Here is a 6,225-nt window from a genome sequence, read left to right as displayed (position 1 = left end):
TATATATATGTATATATATATGCTCCTAACATATTCTTGTTGTTATAATCCAAACAACTGTGTCCTTTCCAACATTCAAATGTCACTACCTGATTCCCAAAATGCTATAACTGAAATGTGGTGCCTTAGAAGGGCAGGGGATTTAGCTCAGTGGTTCTGCAGCCTGCCTTAAAAGCACAAGGTCCCAAGTTTGATCCCCAGTACCAAAAAAGAAGAAGGAGGAGAAGGAGGAGGAGGAGGAGGTGAATGGGTCACAAGGGCCCTACCTTCATGAAGAGAACGAGGGCCCTTGTAACTGAGCGTGAAGGAGCCTGTCTGCTTCTTCAAATGCAGCAGGCATGGAAGGCACCATCTGTGAAGCACAGAGCCTCACCAGATGCAGAATCTGCTGGTGTCTTGATTTTAGACTTCCTGGACCCCAGAGCTGTGAGTAACTGATTTCTCTTGCTCATAAATTTTCCTTCTAAAGTGTTTCATTATAGCAGCCTAAGTGCGCTAAGACACTGGGACAGGCATACCCTTATCTAAACTCCAGTCACCATCTACATTCTTGCTCTCTTGTGTTCTGATTCTAATTCATTTGTATTTTCATGCACAATATTTTTTCCCAATATGTACGTTCAACCACCAAGAAGAAAATGATGTGGGAGACTATAGTAGTCCAGTATAGCCACTAACTAGTTCACCCAAAGTAAGTGTCAAAGAGAGCTCAATATATACATTGGTACAAATGCATGATTAGGACTGTGGGAGCCCAACAAGGAATAAGGATACCCCTTGAGACTAAAAACAATGGGAAGCAACTACAATCCCTGTGCCTGAGGGGCCAAGAAGAGGAAGGAGTTCTGAGAACCAGCAGTATTCCTTAAACCAAGAAGAAGCTGTCATCTGTTGGACAGAAATTTAGCCACAGTCACACAGGGAGTTTTCAAAAAAATAATGCACGATTCTGTCTTTCACCTCCCAATACCCTGTTAATGCCTTCCATTTTCCAAAGCCAATTGGACACCAGAAGGCAAAGAAATGTTACTATAGCTCATTAAGACCCAGATCTGGACAGACAAATGGAGAATTCCAAGTACTGGGGTCAACATACACAAGCTATTTTAACAAAGTCATGGGAGACAGAAGACAGAGGGAGAGTGATTACTAGGACACAGCACAGAATAAAAGGGCAACTAACTTCCAAGAAGAGCAAAAAGCGAAGCAGTCACATTGCTTTGCCTCTGCTTTGTCAGACTTTCAAGTGGTTGTGAAACCAAAAATTTTAAAAAGAATATAGAGCATTAGTCTTCTCATGAATAATGCTGGGTGTTGGAACACAAAGCTTAGTGGTTTCAAAGCTCTATAGAAAAAAATGTTAACTGAGTATACTCTCCTTAGCAAAATAATGAAATACAAGGACAAAATATAGGTGTTCTCCTGCATGTAAGAACTTCAAAAATTTACTCAGAAAGTGGTTCAGGGATTTGTCTCAACAAAGCAAAGAAGTTAACCATGACTAAAGAAATTAGCACTTGGGTGGAAAAGCAGTTAATATTTCTAAGAATATTTTCTATTTCCATGAATACAAAACACAAAGAGCTTAAATTGAAAGGAGAATTGAAAACTCTAAGAGGGCGTTCTCTGGGAGAAAGAGAATAGGGAGGAAATTCAATATAACCCATAGGATGAATGAGAGCTTACAAAACTAAAGACTATCATGCAAGTAAGGAATATGAGCTAAATTAGCACTTACAGGAGATTTTAGAAAACAACAATAGCCGTAGAGAAAAGCAGCTTAACTTTAAAGCAAACTAAAATGTGACATGTGTTTGAGTAAATGAGTCAAAGAGAGTTGTCTTGAATTTGATATTAGGTTTATGTTCCTTTGAATGACACTGGATTCTGACTTTGTAAACTTAGAGAAGGAAATATAATCACATGCATAACATGAGTCACAAAGAAAAATCTCTAAGACCTGAAAGGCTATGCATAGTGTTCTATTGCTCACCCAGGCAATTCTAGTTAGCAAATACTTACTTCAAAATAACAAGATTTTCAATGTTTCACTACAAAGAAGTGTAAATGTTTGAAGTGGTAGATATGTTGATTACCTTTATTTGACCATTACACAATATGTACAAGTGCCCAAACCACACATTGTACCCTGTAAATTTGTACAATTATGTGTCAATTTAAATAAAAAAGAAACACTCTAAATGCTACTTATTGATTTATAATGTAAACAGCTTACTTATATACAATTCATTCTAATCTGAACAGTAGGGTATAAATTTTAAATTTTATCCAATTAAAAATAATTTTAAGAAAGCAAAAGCTGTATTAATCCACATAAGGAATGGAAAGGGGAAAGAAAAGGTAAAGGATGTGAATGATGATTTCTTCACCTTACAAGACTGGTAAACAGAAAAACAAATATTTTTTTCCAGGTTCTGGGATAGAGATGGGGTTTGGTATGTAGAGTGAAGTTTCTGGGTCACCAGTAGAAAAACTGAGAAAGATGATGATCTTGGCAAGGGGTGGGGAGTGGGAGCGTAGGAGGGAGACAGGAGTTGGGTTCAATGGTATACACCTGTAATTCCAGAACTCAGGAGGCTGAGGCAGGAAGATCACCTCAACTTGGAGACCAGCCTGAGCAACACAGTGAGTTCAAGGCCAGCTACATAGCTACTACATAGAGAGACCTCATCTCAAAAAACCAAGAGGAAAAAAAGAAGAGAGGTGGGATTGGATGTGGCCTTGGTGGTGTGGAGATAGAGTCATCACTGATCTTAGAGTGATATCTATAAACGTTTAACTTTATTGAAAAATTACTTGGTGACAGGAAAACTATTTTTAAAAACTGAATTGAGAAATAGTAAAATGTAACTGCCGGCTTATATATTGTCACCTGTGCAAAAGCCAAGTGACTTAAGCTCATGAAGGCAAAAAGATGACTGAGTCAGTTGGAGCCCACCCAGTAAAAGAAGCACCCCAGGGACTCAAGCATGGAAAACTAATTTTGAAACGCCATTAACTCTACCAGCAGGTTGAAGTAACCAAGTATAGTGAGGATAGAAGTGTACAGTGAGGATAGAAGACAACTCTGGAGAAACCATAGATTAGAGCAGAGCTGGAGAGATGGGAAAGACCGTACTCCAGAGGCGAGAGCAAGGCTTTTCTGGAGAGGGGACAGCAGGGACTCTCCAAGTGACAGAGAACTCACCAGGGAGCCAGGCTGAAGAATTTTCTGGCAATCTGTCAGGTAGAGCTGGCCAGGAAACCACCCTCCGAGGTGTCAGAGGAAGCCAGTCCTAGAATGGGAGAACTTGCTACCCAACAAGGGATGTGAGGACACAGTTGTCCTGGCTGGCACAAAGCCATGGATGATGCGAGAGTCTGGCTTTGGAACCAGCCACACTTTGCACCCATCCTGCAGGAGCGGCAGAAGGAGCACCCAGGACTCTTCTCAGAAGAGAAATCTCTTCCTCCTCCAGCGCCCTTCACTGCCCACTACTGGGACCAACTTATGTCATCTAGTTGCAAAGGGAAAGGGTTGAAAGGTCCCATTAATGAGGAGCAGGTGGTGAAGGGTGGCTTCGGAGCTGGGAGACAAGACATTGATCATGCACACAGCTAGCAAGGTGTTTCTTTTGAGCCGTGGTGCGTAATGAGTCATACTATATGTAGGTTTTACTTTTATAAAGATTTTAAGATTCTGTTTTCTGAAGTCCTGTATCTTTCACATAATTCTCATAGTTTCACATAATTCTCATACCTGCTGAGAGTTTGCCATTGGCACCTTATATACTGTACTAAAATCCATGAATGAGGCATCATTTTTCCTACCTTCCCCCTCAGAACTACCTGATCCTGCATCTCCTCCTCCTGTCTTTTTCATTTTACATGGTGGCCCTAAATCTGAAAGGTAGAAATTAATAGAGATGCCCCCATACAATCATAAACACACACACACACACACATACATAACACACACGCACGCATGCACACACACACCTATGTACACGCACATCAAATTTGTTACTAAGTAAACCTGGGCTATGTTCTCATTGCTCTAAATCATTCCTTCCTTTGCTTTCTTACTTCTTTACTTTGGATCTTTATTACCCTAATGGCTTCTTCAGTGTTGTTGTTGTTGTTGTTGTTGTTTTCTCATCACTTCTTATCATATCCATCTGTGTTCGCACAGCTGCCAGGAAGCTTTTTCTGAATTCATGTCTAGTTCTCAGACCTCCCTGAGCTTCATCAAGAGATCACCTTGTTTTGCTTTCCAAAGAAACATCCCTTAGCACAACACATAAAGATCTGAGCATGCCCCCAAATGTATTTCATATGCTCTAATCACACCAAAGACCAAACTTTAAGCTTTTCTCCAATACAACAAGGTTTTATATTGAGAATCAGATATCACACAATCAATTAATTATGAAACCTATTTTTCACTGTGCAAAGTACTATTGATTACAAGTGAGTCTTTACTTGGAATTAATAGCTCATTGGCTGAGAAGAAAAAAAAAAATGGTTTGTGCAGCAAAGGCATGGTAACACATGACTGCTTTGAGGCTGAGCCTGGAGGCTCCACAATTGTGAGAAGTACTATTGATTACAAGTGAGTCTTTACTTGGAATTAATCGCTCCTTGGCTGAGAAGAAAAAAAAAATGGTTCGTGCAGCAAAGGCATGGTAACACATGACTGCTTTGAGGCTGAGCCTGGAGGCTCCACAATTGTGTTGCTCGAAGTTCCACTCTTGGGCTTTGGTTTACCTTTGGCAACCATGATAAATATACCAAGCATGATTATAAGCTCATGGACCAACAGCAGAGGGAACTGGGGGTGTGTGAACAAAAGGATAAGAAAGAGTTTAGCTTTGATTTCGCCCATTTTGATTTAGGTTTTCTTTGAAACTTAAAAATACCCTTAGAGTAACAGAGAATATACTCTATTGAAATCTGTGCAGGAGGAAACAATCTGAGGTTAACATCTTGAAACTCTCGAGCATATTAACCTATATTCTTCCATTGAGGAATTATAATGTGACTTTTAATAAGATGTTTCTTAGAAATGTAACCAAACAGACCCTATTTTCTCTGTCAAGTTAACTGGCTTGCACTTCTTATGAAAAACAAAAATCTTTATGCTAGAAAAGTTCTTATTAAAACAAGCAAAGGTTCTTCTAGTCCTTTAAGCATAAATCCAGTGTTCTTCACCTCCACTGCCATGACACTCTGGACTTATTTCTCTTCTTGTACTTAGCACTCTGTTGTGATTGTGAATTCAATGCATTTCTCTCTTCTGCCTTGAGAAAGAGCTTCAGAGTAGGAGCCTTCTTTCACATGTGTAGACTCAAGTGATGCTTCGTGTATAATGAACTCACAATATGTTTGTTACAAAGAACTGACAGATTATTGAGTGATGGCTGCTGACTGTACAATTGCTATTCTTTATCTGGCAAAATAGAAACTGTGCAGGAAGTCCTTAGTGAAAAAATTTTCAGGGTCTTCTAAATTTCAAAGCTATAATGATTTGTTCCCCACCATATTTTACTTTATAGCAACCCCATGTAAATCAGGAACATACTGTAAAAAATTATTCTATTAACTTTACACTCAGGGATCTGAGCAATAATTAAGCCAGTATCTTACCGAATGAAGAGGATTGTTGTCATTGTCCTCTAAAATCGGATTCTCTTGCCAAACTGGAAAGACATTTAGAGATCAATAACTCACAAAACATGTTAATAGCTTCAAACAAGCTTTCTGAAAATTGTGCCATTAGTGGACATCTCTGGACTACATATGACATGTACAGCATCTACCCTTTCACACACACATCAAACATTGAATCACTTGTTGTATACATACATTTGTCCATTCCTTCCCTTAAGATTTACACTGTACCACCTCTAAAATAGTTCTATAGCAGTGGTCAGCTAAGAATACCATTAATACTTATGTTTCAGGAACCTCAAGATTTAAGGTTATGTAACATCAGTTAAGAGCTTAGTTCTAACTCAGTAGCATAGTTTTATATCTGCTATATTTGGCCTTTATAACAGTAGTTCTTCAGGAATGGTCTATGGATAAAGATTATTATATAATTTACAGGTAGAATCTATGAAGGCACTATGTGTGTGAGTTTGTGGGTATAGAAAACAATGAAAACATTGCACATTTCCCTGTATACCCAAACAATTGGCAAATTTTCTAAAGTTTAATAATTAT

The 6,225-nt window shown here is 38.9% G+C and overlaps 1 long non-coding RNA gene across 1 annotated transcript in view; it reads right to left on the bottom strand.

Moving 5' to 3' along the window:
• The window catches only part of LOC117284497, a 35,419-nt gene extending 29,725 nt beyond the window's left edge, over nucleotides 1-5,694 (bottom strand). Inside the window, exon 1 of the long non-coding RNA XR_004515595.1 lies at nucleotides 5,647-5,694. This is a non-coding gene — a long non-coding RNA (uncharacterized LOC117284497). The remainder of the gene's footprint in view (nucleotides 1-5,646) is intronic.
• Nucleotides 5,695-6,225: the final 531 nt, after the last annotated feature.

The sequence above is a fragment of the Fukomys damarensis genome, unplaced genomic scaffold (genome assembly GCF_012274545.1).
Source record: "Fukomys damarensis isolate Sample0158 unplaced genomic scaffold, DMR_v1.0_HiC HiC_scaffold_37, whole genome shotgun sequence".
NCBI classification, from domain to species: Eukaryota; Metazoa; Chordata; class Mammalia; order Rodentia; family Bathyergidae; genus Fukomys; species Fukomys damarensis.
The sequence above is the reverse complement of the archived record's forward strand: the minus strand, read 5'-3'. Positions and strand labels throughout refer to the sequence as shown.